The 14,763-nt window shown below is 43.4% G+C and overlaps 1 long non-coding RNA gene across 1 annotated transcript; it reads left to right on the top strand.

Annotated features, from left to right (window-relative positions):
- Window positions 1–11,734: 11,734 nt before the first annotated feature.
- LOC149125221 (uncharacterized) lies at window positions 11,735–13,037 on the top strand. Its single transcript, XR_016212616.1, has 2 exons — window positions 11,735–11,952; window positions 12,801–13,037. It is a non-coding gene; the product is annotated as an uncharacterized LOC149125221 (long non-coding RNA).
- Window positions 13,038–14,763: the final 1,726 nt, after the last annotated feature.

Here is a 14,763-nt window from a genome sequence, read left to right as displayed (position 1 = left end):
GAATCTGAGACTTTCCTGAAAAGACTTTTGATTCTGAGATTTGTGTGTGGTATTCTCAAGGTTTACGATGTAGAGAGACACTTGGACTAGTTTTTCTTTATCTAAATGAGTAGGGTTAATTATAAGGAAAATATTGAACTCTGTCTATAAGAGGAGGTTTAGAAATTGGAATCATGAGCCAGATTGTGTTCAGATGTGTGTGAGTGATGGGGGCAGAGCACACAAATGTGAGGACAGTGAGGACGGATTTCCAAGTGACCAACACTTGCTCTGTGTGTTTATTCCTACTGCTTGGGGTAGTCCATGCTGCCAGCTGGACTGCAGCCAACATGATGAACACACTCAACCCACAGGTAACTCCTCCAGCATTCCCTTTGCCGCCACCCATCTGTAATCCCAGTGCTCAATGGCTGATGCTGTCCTTTTTCCCCAGACAAAAAGGCTGCCTGTTATGGCTTAACAGGCATATGCCTGCCGTTTGTGAAACGCCGTAGCAGGAGCTGCACAATCCATGGTGTCAAGCACCCAGGCTGCTGCCATACATCATGAAGAACAGAATAAAACAAGTTCCTTATTTTCTTGAGTCCTGAGGGGAACAGTTGCAACCGCTGTGCCGTGTGCTTTCCGTTCTACCCCATAAAGTTCTTGTGTGTATTCTTGATGCTCATGTGCATGTTAACTTGAATTCATGGAAATCTGAGTCCTAAAATCTTAACTGAAACTCATTTTACAAAACTCTGGCTCCAAATTCTAGGAATTTCAGAGCTGAACTCAGGCTTCGGGCAGAAAATGACCAGAAATCTGCAGTTATAGTTCTCATCTATCTATTGACCTCCGTTGTCTCTTCCCTTTGCATTCCTGCAGATGAGATTCATTCTGAGAGACATTTTCCAGGAATAAGGCAAGGGATCTTTATCAGCTTCAGTAGAAGACATCCTGACACCTTACTTCTCAGGGAAACCACCATCCACTCACACAAAATCTTCAGTTTTATTAAAAGAGCCAGATTAAAGACTTAGATCTGGAGTTTCCCAGCCCCATCAAATCAACATTAGTTCAGATGGGATAGGGTTGCGAACACGAAAACATCAGGCCTACAACATAAAGCACCAGACCATCACACTGATAAATTCTTATCCATGTCATCTGTTGATATTTAGTAGAAGCTGAAATGTATTCAAACAGAGTTGGTTTTAAATATAAAATCCCCTTAATTTAAACTTGCAATTTGAGCTCCTCTGAGTTAATTTAAGCTGCTAGGAGCCTGACACTGTCTGTAAAATGCAAATTCAAAAGAACACCTGGGAAAAGTGAAGAGAAGCACTTGGAAGTCCTTGACAGGGCTGCAGGGTGCTGGAGTTCTAACATCTAACATCCCACACATCAGTGAGCCAAGGTAGGTCTGGGTAAAGGATAACAGATACACAACCTGCCCTGGAACAGCTATAGCATCTCCTGCTGCTCCGTCCCCATGTGACCCAAACACACACACAACACTTGTGGGAATTGCATCATTCCTGAGCCTCTCTTCCTATTCCATCCCAGGAAGTCAGGCTCACTGACAAGAGGATGTCTCTGAAGCCCAAGGCTCACATCCTGGTGGGATGTCGTGTGTGTTTCCTCCTCCTAGACTCTCTTGCCATCCACAAGATACTCACTGACCCACAGCACTCATCCATCATGTCTGCAAGATCAGCTATCTGGATTTGGCCATAAAGCCCTTTGGAAGAGTCCTATGTGATTACATTTAAACAACCTAACATGGTGACATAAAACTGCACTATTATTGCCAGAATTTGTAGATTATCAAAACCTACAGAGGGAAATCAGCCCGTGTATTTACAGTCTGTGACAGTAAACAGTGAATGACTGATGAAAATCACTGAAGACTTAAACATATGAGAAGTGAATAAGTAGAGTGTGCCTTCATGAAGCGTTAGGACTTTGGAACAGAGGAAGAATATGACAAGGAAGGATTTCATGGTGATCTTAATTGAAATATTAATTATGTGGAAAACTTAGATTAAAATGAGACTTAAAAAATGAGACTTAAGGGTATTTTAGATAAAGAGAAAGGGATAAGGGAGAGAGATGTACAGGGCCAGGGTCTGACTCCTACTTGTTGGAGGAGTAAGGTGGGAAGAGAGAAGGAAGAAGTCAAAGAGTCATTTATGAATCAATAGGAAGGTACAGAGAAGGGATGGAGCACCCCTGTCCACTCTGAGTGGATGAAGGAATTCAGGCAGCAGCACATTTGCTTGTTGTTACTGAAATACATGCTGGGCAATGAAAGGCATGAAGTCCTGCACAGAGATGATGAGGAAGATGTGAGTTTCTTTCTAACAACCAAGGTAACTTAGCCCGTAGAAGACACGATGCTCAGTAGGGAGAAGCACACTCTGTTTCTCTACTGAACACTCACAAGGCATTGTATCCCTTAAATCAGCAGCTCAGGAGACAGGATGAGAAAGTGGAGAGTGAGTCACAAGGAGCCATTCCTTTGAAAGGCAGTTTTCCAAAAACATAACCACCATCTCTGTGGGCAGCTGGGAGTCTAACTTCATTCAATGCAGATTATCAAGCACAGATGACCTGATGACATTGACCAACCTCCGCACTGCCCTCCCCAGAACTTCCCTGCTCTTCTACTGCAGCAGTTTAAATCTCCTGCCTTCTGCTTCATGACAATTGAGTCCAACCTCTCCCCTATAGCAAAATCTTGACCCCATTTCAATACTGAAATAATTCTTGCTTTCTATATTGAAAAACATCTGGTTGATATTTTTAATGCCAGAATCTCTGTTCTTTTAGTTGACACATAATAATTGTGTAGGTTTATCTTCCACAGTTTAAAGTTCTGTCACATGCACACCTAGTGTAAAGATCAATTCAGGGTAAATAGCTTATCCATCAACTCAAGTATTTCTCATTTCTTAGCAAGGAACCATGCAAAATCCACAGATTTTCACATATGCATTGTGTTTTTACAGACTATAGTAAAACCCCTGTGCAATAGAAGAGCAGGAAATATCCCTCCTGTCTAACTGTGACTTTAGCCCCTTTGCCCAACCTGTCTGATACCCTAACTCCTCACTCCACCATCCTACCTTCTACTTGTAGGATCAACTTTTTTACATTTCCCATATGAGTGAGATCTTGCAGTCTTTGTCTTCATGAATCTGATTTGTTTTACTTATGTATTTAGCATGATGTCATCCAGTCCCATTAAAGTTGCCATGACAGACAGGATTAACCTTTTCAAGGCTGAGCAGTGCTCTACTGTGCACGTGCTGCCCATTTCCTTTATGCATTCATCCACTAGGGACACATAAGATGACTACATAACTTTGCTATTTCTATAGTGCTGTAGTAACATGAGGGCTTAGAGAACCCCTTCAACAGAGACTCCCTTTCCTCTCTCTTTGCTGTTAGTGTTTTTTGGTTTTCTGAACTCTATTGACAATCACAACTGGAGTGCAACAGATTTCAACAGTACTTATGTGCTTCCCTGGGCTTTTTTTCTCCTTTCCCATTCAACAACCCAGGACTCATTAAGAAACTTCAAGATCATAGGACAAGGTTTCCAATACAACAGTGTTATGCATCACCTAACCATGCTGTGATATTTGTTTCAGAAATAACATGAGAAGATTTCATCCTACTTCATCAATATTATGGAGAAACAAAACTACACACAGAATATGCACAAGTCCAGCTGTTATCCCTGAGAGAAATATGCAGTGTTCACCTACCACTGTGTATGAAAACACCACCAAACTTAGTGACTTAAAATTGCACATCTTTACCTGACTCCATACAGCATCAGAAGGAACGGATCTGCAAGAACGTGGGAAATAAATCAGTGTCATGACAGCTCACTTATATGGCTGGCAATTGGTTGTGAACATCTGTAGCTGGAAGAATTGCAGCCAGAAACATGTCCCGAACATTACAAATAGGCATTTTTGCCCCCAGAAAACAGGTGTGTCAATGTTTTCTAGTCCACAATTGCAAGTGGCCTCAGCTATTCCCCACGGGGGTCCCTCAGTGAGATACTTGGGCTTCCTTAGACCATGGTGCATGAGACCCCATGTGACTTTTGTCATAGGTCATCTCGGAGGATATAGCAAAATGCCATGGGGTAGGGAGTTTTTGAACAGCACAGTTCTGGGCACTGGGTAGTCCATAATGAGAGAGCCAACAGACCACCGTCTAGTGAGGGCCTGTTTCCTGCTTCCTAATGGGCGTCTTCTCAGTATGTGTTCACATGGTGGAGGGACAAGGACAAGGTCTCTGTAAGGCCCTCTTTTGTAAGAAACCAATCCCATTCACCCAGGACCCGGCATGCACCCTCAGCTGCTCTTGTGTACACAGCTACGGCAAAGATCTGGCCCAGAGAAAGGAATTTCATTCCTGCTGGTAATGCCGTGGTCTCGATTTTCTGATCAGTAAGAGTGAGAGGTGGGACCAGTGCTGTGGCACAGTAGGTTAGTCCTCCACCTACGGTGCTGGCATCTCAAATGGGCACCAGTTCGAGTCCCAGCTGCTTCACTTCTGATCCAGCTCTCTCCTATGGCCTGGGAAAGCATTCTTAAGATGGCTCAAGTCCTTGGGCCCCTGCACTCCTGTGGGAGACCCGGAGGAAACTCCTGATCCTGGCTTCAGATTGGCGTAGCTCTAGCCTTTGTGGCCATTTGGGGATTGGCCAGTGGATGGATGGAGGACCTTTCTCTCTGTCTGTAACTCTACCTCTCAAATAAAATAATAAATGAAACCTTTAAAGGAAAAAACAAGAGTTATGGGCAGCCAAACCTGCTGTGTGGCAGAGAGCAGTGGCTGGGTGCCCCTTTCCACAGGCTCAACACTGCAAGGTAAGGCAGGCAGCTATGCTCACAACCCTTCCTCACTTCCTTACTACTCTGTATCTGCTGTGTGAAAGATGAAAACTCATCACTCATGGCAAGGAGACACTTCAATATAAATTGTTTTGGTAATTCCTTTAGAAGAAATATATGCACAGTGAAAAGCTAACACATTGGTAATCAATATTACAAATTAGTTATGGCAGGTCATGGAAATATGTATTATTACACAGACCATATTTCTATAAAATTATATTGATATAATAATTCTGTATAATGTATATGCATTGTTTGTATAATATTATGTAGAAACTCCATATATTCATGTATTATAACATATAACGTATCTAATTACTTATATATATTATGATACAAAAAATCTAAACTACCACCTAAAATAGTAAATTATTGCAAGCATTTAGGTCATTACAGTTTGCAGTTCTTTTGTGTAAACCTCCTGAAAGGGAAGAAACTGACTGATACCACCACAAGTAAAAAGAATCACAAAATCCACAAGTGACCTAAGGAATGAGGCTCTGGACAGTGGGGTCTTTCCTGGCTGTCCAGGGTCTGCCCAGACAGTCCCCATCCTCCTGAGAGGGGCCTGCTCCCACAGCCCAAGCAGGGCAGACTCAAAGGTCTGTGGCCGAGCTCTCACCTGGTCTCCCCTCCTCTCTACAGTGGGCCCAGCCCTGTTCATGATCCTGGCCTAACACCTTCTCTCTCCACCTGTGAAGGGTCCCACCTCCACATAGGGAGGATCCCTTATTTGTCCCCTGAACTCTTCAGCTCTGATTCTCTTGATCAGGAGGCAGTAAACACGGCTCCAAATCAAAGAGAAATGTCCTGATATTGATCCAAGTACAAACTTAAATGCAAACATGTCAAGTAGAAATGTTTCTGTTTGCTCACTTTCCAGCAGTCAATTGTTGTCCAAAGAGGTCATCAACATATTTACACTTGAAATGTACATGTGAATGCTCCCAAATTGCTTCCTTCCACTTTTTTATTATCTCATTATTCAAAGGGCTAATGTGGTGGCATAGTGGATACAGCCACTGCCTATGATGCCAGCATCCCATATGATGCCAGTTCATGTCCTGGATGCTCCACTCCAGATACAGCTCCTTGCTAATTGCCTGGGGACAGAGCAGAAGATGGCCCAAGTGTCTGGGTCCATGTACTCACGTGGGAGACCTGGAAGAAGCTCCTGGCATCAGGCTTCAGACTGGCTCAGACCTGCTCATTGTTGCCTTCAGGGAAGTGAACAGAAGATTGAATATCTCTGTCTCTTTTCCTCCCCTCTCTCACTGTGGAATTAAATCTCTTACTGGGAATTAAACACTTCATCATTATATAATGACCTCCCCATCGCTTTATCCCAACTAAATTTCAAATTTATTTATGTGGTAGAAACCAGATTATTGCTTTTCTTTGGCCTGATTCTGGGTAGAAGATCTCACACATATTTTTTACTTTGAGTGCCCATGTGTCCCCACCACAGTAGGGCAAACATAGATCTGAACATCTGGCATTTCCTATAGAAAGACTGAGAAACAGAGAATGTACTGCTCAGTGGAGGAAGTGTGTGGGCTACTACAGAGGCTGAATGCTGATTGGATCCAAGTATACTCTGTGAATGCAGAGTTCATGTGTATACCCCACAGGGTACAAATGTTTTAAAAGTTAATAAAAATGCTGCACACAAATAGATTAAAATAGAACAAATATTGGAAGTCAAATGAATCTAAGTGAAGTTCCTCCTAAAAAGACTATGTATTCCAACATATGTCTCTGGAATGCCTTGTCCAAATTTGGAGAGTCTTAAGGGAAGTCACCCTGGGTCAAATGTGTAAATCCAGTTATGAGGACAGCATTTGACACTGCTTAGTAGAGAAACGTTGAGAACCTGGAGACCCAGCTAAAGCTGTGTTCAGATGTGTTTGACAAGGTCAGGAGCACAAAGACTCGGACAAAGGAGAAAGGGTCTCAAATCGTGTTTGTGACCACACTTGCTGTGTCTGTTCCTTCCAGTGGCTGGGTGCTCTTCCTGCTGCTGGCTGTGATGTAGTCCATATGAGACCCTCTCAGCTCAGCTGGAACAGTCCCTGCTTTTCTTTGAACCCTGTGTTCATTGCCGGACCCTCTCATTGTATCCTAGTTTGTCCGCTGAAACCGCTGATTCTGCCCAGACTCTGTTAACAGAGACCCCCATTACTGCCAGACCTCTGAGAACACTAGCACTGTTAAGACCGCCAAGAACCCTGGGACCGCCGAGACTCCCATGTCTGCCAAGACCATCAAAAGAGACCTGCAGTTCAAAAGACTCTGTGATTTTCGAGAAGAAGTATGTGGTATCTGCCACGAGGTTCCTACACTCATCTATATCAATTGCAGAAGAAGACACAGAGATGAAGAATGAACTCGTCATTTCCTTCAAACATTGAATAGAACCCCCTTACTCCAGAACCTTGCATTAACTTTTTTTATCTTTATCTCATGTGAAGTCCTTGCAACCAATTTCTGTGTCAACATCTCTTTTTTATTTGCTTGTTTTGGGTCACACTGAACTGCAATGAGAAGTCCATGGTAATTTTGGTGCAGATGTTCTGATACTAAGATATCGATGTGCATCAGTGAGTGAGGTCAAGGTCAACCTGGTCTCACTCTAGGACAGCACCCATGCTGCCCTTGTGCACACACGAGTCTGCACTGAGGCTGCCATTCTTCCCCTCCCTGCCCTGTCCCCAGCTCCTGCCAAGCATACACTTGCACCACAAAGCCTGCATTCTTCTGGCCTGCCTGCCCTTTCCCTTCCTTTCACTCATGGTTACTGATGGGCACCATCTCCCATGGTGCTTATGACATCTAAGTTTTTGTATGTGAGCCTGCATCCTGTCTCAACTCTTTCTTGCACCTCATGCCCACAGCCCCATGGACACCCGAAAAATATGTTCCTTAAACAGTACTAGGTGAAGGCATAAGTGCCTTGTGTTGGGTCCATTTGTGAGCCCTAGACCCCTCATGTGTTCTGGATAAGTGTTTCCATCTTGTAATCAATCTCACAACACCTGTTTGGAAAAATAATATGTAAGTTTAGCCGTGATATTATAATGCATGGTCACATGAGGTTTGTTCTAGAAAGCCACCGTGAGAGAAGACATTTGAGAGAAAGAAACAGTGCTTCAAGTCATGTTACTATTCTCCAATTTTTATTCAAATAATCCAGTATCCCCAGATAACTGGTTGAACTCCAGCACTGAAAAAATATGAAGATCCAGAAGTTGGAACACTCCCTTCCAGATAAAATGGAGTCTTAGCATGACAGTTTTAACACATTTGGTTGGAACAATGCTGAAAGGTTTTGTGCTTTTATTTTAATTGTTTGATTTGCATTTAAATTGATATTGTTCCAGATGGTTCCTTCAGTTCAAAACTGATGTACAGTAACACCAAACTGATCATGTACACTGAACTGTGGAAACATAGCAAGAATATTGAACAACTGCTAGGTTTCTTGTTTTTTTAAAGATTTACTCATTTATTTGATAAGCAGATTTCAGAGAGGCAGCATTAGAAACAGATAGAGGGGTTCTTCATCCACTAGCTCACTCCCAGAATGGCCGGAGCCATGCTGACCTGAAGCTAAGAGCTAGGAGCTTTATCTTGGTCTCCTGCGTCTGTGTAGGGGCCCAAGGACTTGGCCCATCCTCCACTGCCTTCCCAGGCTACTCCAGAAAGCTGGCTCAGAAGTGGAGCCGCTGGGACTCAACCCACATCCATATGTGGGTGCCAGCGCTGCAGACAGTCTTTACCTGCTATGCCGCAGTGTTGGCCCCAAGGAAGCAGTTTGTAGAAAGATGGAGGGAAGGTGCTGGACATCAGTGTTCAGACTTAGAAAAAGTTGTATCTTGCTTATAAGAATTGAACTCAGATTTTCAGGTTAACACTGAATGTTTCCACCAGAAGAACCGATAAACGTTGGAGAAGGCAGATATGTTGGATTCAGTTGAACATTACACAATGTATTCGTGCATGCAAACATCACACGGTGCTTCATTAATGTTCAATCTTTATGTATCAGGTAACAATACGGATTTTTTAAGGAAAAAAGAAGTTTCAAGTGGAGAGAAGTATCTACTCTATTTGCTTTTAGTCCTGTTTCCTTAGTTCTCGTTTCCTGTGATTCTTTTCTGATTAGCACAACATGATGAATTCTGTTTGGCATCTCTATGTCTCACTTTCTGCAAAACATAGCGTCCGTTGTGGATTTCTCTGAAAATGGAGTTTCCCATCAATATGTCCATGCTCAAAATCACGCCAAAAAAAAATTTTGTCAGATGCTAAAGCCCCAACAACTCTGTGTCAGTGAAATATCCCAGTGCTCATCAAAGAAGGAGGTACCTTTCTCTGAAGGGAGGAGAGAACTTCCACTTTGACCATGGCCTTGTCTAAAAATTATCAGAGTCAGTGAACTCAGGGGGCTTCCATAGCCTTGGCAGCTCATGACAAGAGCCTAGGTTGATTACTGATGCCATAAACAAGAGTGTCAATTTGTTAAGTCAACAACAGGAGTCACTGTGCACTTACTCCTCATGTAGGATCTTTGTCCTTAGTGTGCTGTACATTGTGATTTAATGCTATAACTAGTACTCAAACAGTATCTTTCACTTTATGTTTCTGTGTGGGAGCAAACTGTTGAAATCTTTACTTAATGTATGCTAAACTGATCTTCTGTATATAAAGAGAATTGAAAATGAATCTTGATATGAATGGAAGGGGAGAGGGAGTGGATAAGGGGAGGGTTGCAGGTTGGAGGGACGTTATGGGGGTGAAAGCATTGTAATCAATATTCTGTACTTTGGAAATTTATATTCATTAAATAAAAGTTAAGAAAAAAAAGAAAAAAAATATCCCAGTGCTGATACAGCATGTTAGTTTGAGAATCTCACAACACAGTTTTATGGTAATATTCCTATGACACACCTTCTTTGTTAGATGGAATAGCCTCAAGGTTTCATATACATTAGTGTAAGAACATGGGTGTGTAGGTGTGAAAAAGATAAGGGAATAGGATGACCCTGTCACATTTGGTAGCTTTGATTTTCCTAGAAACAGAAAGCACCTTTCTGTCATTAACGTACTGGAATCTCACTGTTCTGGTCTCTTATCATTTCCTTTCTGTATCAAGGTGAAGGCGTATTGGGTGGATGCACATTTAAAGTTGTTATTTTCTCCTGGTGAATTACATCCTTCATCATTAATTTATGACCTTCCCACCTCTGTATACCAACTTAATTTGAAATTTATTTATCTGGTAGAAATCCGTTTATTGCTTTCCTTTTGACTCAACCTGAGTGGAATATCTCATGGTATTTGTTACTTTCAGTGCCCATGTGCCCCTAAATGTGGAGTTATGTTGTAAGAAGCATAGAATGAGTGCTTTCATCAATTCACTTAGTCACTTGACATATTTATAACTAGAGAGTTTACTCCATTTACATTCCAGGTAACTGTGGATACACAGTAGCTCACTCATGTTGTCTGATATTTCTTTTCTAGTGCCATTTCCTTCACTTTCATCTCAGAGAGTTTGGGAATGTTAGCACACTTGAGTATATTGATGAAAAACTCAATATGTTTTGATATACAAAGTGGTCAGATATCACATTATGGGAAAGTATTAGTGCACACTAATGTGTACATTTGTTGACAGTAGTTAGATTTGGACAGAACCGTAGCTGAGTTCAGGGAAGGGATGTCGTCAATCTTTTTTATTTTGTTTTATTTTTATTTTTGACAGGCAGAGTGGACAGTGAGAGAGAGAGACAGAGAGGAAGGTCTTCCTTTTGCCGTTGGTTCACCCTCCAATGGGCGCCGTGGCCGGCGCACCGCGCTGATCCGAAGCCAGGAGCCAGGCGCTTCTCCCGGTTTCACATGCGTGTACAGGGCCCAAGTACTTGGGCCATCCTCCACTGCACTCCTGGGACACAGCAGAGAACTGGCCTGGAAGAGGGCAACCGGGACAGAATCTGGCACCCCGACTGGGACCAGAACCCGGCGTGCCAGCGCCACAAGGCGGACATTTATCTTATTTACCCGTGGCACCGGCCTTCATCAGACTTTTGACATTTGACTTTGTCCTTCTACAGATATAAAATTTTCCAAACATAAAAGTTTTAGGCCTCCGAAAATGCTAGGGACAATGGTGTTGATTATTCTGCTATCTCTCAAAGCAGAAAGATGTATGTGGATCATCCTCCGTGTGATGTGCTCAGACATACGTATCTCAGGAATGAAAGTGCCTCTGAACAATTTGAACATCTCTCTCCCTAGAAGCCTCCTGAGCTAGTGACAATGACAAAATGAGGACAGCATTTTTCTCCTCACACTGGCACAAACGACAAAACACCCCACAAACTCATCCTCCTCCATGGGGAGGGCTGGCTACACCCTAGAACATGTTAAAGAATTTCACTCCTCTGCATTGGGCCCCAGGTATGGCTTCAGTGTCTAAAACAAAAATGGATACCAGGCTCCATGTTTGGAAAATAACAAACTTTGCTCCCAGAAATTAACAAATGAAATGACTCTTTGTTTTCTTTTTATTATTCTGAAGTAAATATTCAAGCAGATGGGAATTGGAGGGAAATATCCAGTCCTTTATCTCGATTATCAGCATGAAGCATAGATGGAGGGAAAACACACAGATGCCTGCCATAATGCAGACGGTGAGAACAGAGCACCAGCAGAGGCACTTTGAAGGCATGGCAGCCCTCACCTCCGGATCAAATACAGCCCGTCTCTAACTGCAGCCTTTGTCACAGAGCCTGCTCCTAGCACTATATAATCAAGTCTTGTCTTCACTCACAGCACACTCAGAACCCTGCTCTTCCTGCCTCCAGCTCACTCCCAGACATGAGGACGTTCGCCCTCCTCACTGCCATTGTCCTGGTGGCACTCCAGGCCAAGGCTGAGCCTGTGCCACCATCAGATGAAGAGATTCAAGACCAGGAGGGGACAGATGCAGAAGGCCAGGTCATGGCCATCTCCTTTGCTGAGAATGAAACCTCCGCTCTTCAGAATCCAGGTGAGAGAATCCAATGTGGAGGAACTACCGAAACTGAAGAGGAAAGGTTGGAGGAAGGCTCTGGGGTTGAGTCTTCAAAGGTCTTGGTCACTCTGCTGAATTTACTTAGGTTCTCATAGCCTTGAGTTTTTTCCAACAGGGTTCAGTTCAACAGGTATGTCCAGCTAGTAGTTCCTAGTGTTCCCCAACACAGCAGGGCAACCACAGATCTGAATACTCTGGCATTTCCTATAGAGAGACTGCAAAGCAGGGAACGTTCAATACAAAATGGTTCAAGTGTGGACTACAGAGGTTACTAGCTGATTGGATCCAAGTACACTCTGTGCTTTGTTAAGGTATTGTGTATACCCCAAGAGGTACAAATGTATTAAGAGTTAATACTAAATGTTACAAACAAATAGAATGAAATAGAATAAACATTGGAAGTCAAATGCCTCAAAGAGATGTTCCTCACAAAAGGCTGTGTATTCCAACATATGTCTTTGGAATAGCCTTGTCCAAATTTGGAGAGTCTTAAGGGAAGTTACCCTGGGTCAAATGTGTAATCCAGTTATGAGGACAGCATTTGACACTGCTTAGTAGAGAAACGTTGAGAACCTGGAGACCCAGCTAAAGCTGTGTTCAGATGTGTTTGACAAGGTCAGGAGCACAAAGACTCGGACAAAGGAGAAAGGGTCTCAAATCGTGTTTGTGACCACACTTGCTGTGTCTGTTCCTTCCAGTGGCTGGGTGCTCTTTCTGCTGTTTGCTGTGATGTAGCCCCCATGAGACCCTCTCATCTAAGTGTGGAATGGTCCTGGCTTTTCTTGATCCTTGTATTCATAGACGGATCCCTCTCTCTACCCTAGTTTCGCCGCTGAGAAGCCAGAAAATGTTCTGTAGGTGCAAAAAACACTGTGACCCTTGGATGGTGATAGATGGTAGATGCGGCCTATTTAACTACAAGTATGTCTGTTGCGGTGATAGACCCGGACATGAAGAATGAACTCATCATTGCCTCCACACATTGGAGAGAACCATCTTTACTCCAGAATCGTGCCATTAAGTTTTTTTTTCTGTATCTCATATAAAGTCCTGGCAACCAATCTCTGTGTCAACATCTCTTTCCTATTTGCTATGCTTTTGGGTCACACTGAACTGCAATTAGCACTGTGGGGAAATCACACACTTTCCAAAGGAAAAACTACCTCCAATTCTAGGAATATCAAGCATGAACACATACTTCAGAAAATAAAAGCTGCTAGGGAACTTCAAGTTCTGATTTTGCTCTATGTGTCCCCCTGGATTGTCTGCTCAGGTACCAACATTGAGTGGAGATTCACTCTGAAGAAGAGTTCACATGTGTTAAGACAAAGCATTTGTGTCTGCTTCAAGTTTATGGTCACCCCATGATTACATCTTTGGAAGGATGACCATCCCTACACTCATAGCACGGGGCATTGACATGAGACCTGGGGTCACAACAGCTGCACTGATCTACCTTGAATTCAGGTGGGAAGGGGCAGTTCATAAACACCATGGAGGAGAGCAACAAGCACAGGAGCCCACCCTGAGATGGACTCATTTTCAGTAGCACCTCCCCAGGCCCAATACACACTTGAGAGTCAATCCCCCACATCGGTCTCCTGAGTGTCCATAAGCTGTGGTGACCCTAACACTGCTGTGAAGTGTTGCTGAGGGGGCACCACTAGAAACTGTGAGGGAGAAAGCAGGTCTCCAGCAGTGGGGAGTCCATGGTAATTTTGGTGCAGATGTTCTCATACTGAAAGTCACCATGTGCATCAGTGAGCGAGGTGAAGGTCTACCTGATCTCGCTATATGACAGCACCCATGCTGGCCTTGTGCACAGCACACATGGAGTCTGCACTGAGGATGCAATTTCTCCCTCCCTACTCTGTCCCCAGATCGTGCGCACACAAACACGTGAATCACAAAGCCTGCACTCTCCCTAGGCTGTCTGCCTTTTCCCTACCATTCACTCATGTTGCTGAGGTGCACTGTCTCCCATGGGCCCGTATGACTTCTTCGTTTTTGTGTGTGGGGGTCTGCATTCTGAACCCTTTCCAGCACCACATGCCCACAGACCTATGGAAACTAGACAAATACGTTCCTTGAACAGTACTTAGTCAAGGCACAAGGTGCTGGTGGGCTCTCTTTGTGACCCTAGACTCCTCATATGCTCTGGATAAGTGTTTCCATCTGGTAATCTCACAACACCTGTTCCGAAAAATAATATGTAAGTTTAAGCCACAGCTACTTTAATGCACAATCACTGGATGCTTGTGCAAGATAGCCGTTTTAAGAGATGACATTTGGGCCTGTGCCGTGCTCACTCCGCTAATCCTCTGCCTTGCGGTGCCGCGGCACACCAGGTTCTAGTCCCGGTTGGGGAAATGGATTCTGTCCCGGTTGCCAATCTTCCAGGCCAGCTCTCTGCTGTGGGCATTCAAGGTAATTATTGATACACAGTAGCTCACTCATGCTGTCTGATATTACTTTCCTACCACCATTTCCTTCACTTTCATCTCAGTGAGTACGGAAATGTTGGCACACAGGAGTATATTGATGAAAAGCTCATTAGGCCCTGATATACAAAGTGATCAATATATCGCATTAGGGGAAAATATTAGAGCAGACTAATGTGTACATTTGTTGACAGTAGTTAGATTTGAGAAGAACTGTACTGACAACAGGGAAGGGATCCCATCAGACTTTTGACATTTGATTTTTTCCTTCTACAGGTTTTAACTTCCTAAATGTAAAAGTTTTCAGTCTCCAAAATGCTAGGGACAATGGTGTCGATTATTCTGC

Source organism: Oryctolagus cuniculus, chromosome 8 (assembly GCF_051225735.1).
Source record: "Oryctolagus cuniculus isolate XC-2025 breed Fujian yellow rabbit chromosome 8, ASM5122573v1, whole genome shotgun sequence".
NCBI classification, from domain to species: Eukaryota; Metazoa; Chordata; class Mammalia; order Lagomorpha; family Leporidae; genus Oryctolagus; species Oryctolagus cuniculus.
Note: the sequence above shows the minus strand (reverse complement) of the source record. Positions and strands in the feature narration are given on the sequence as shown.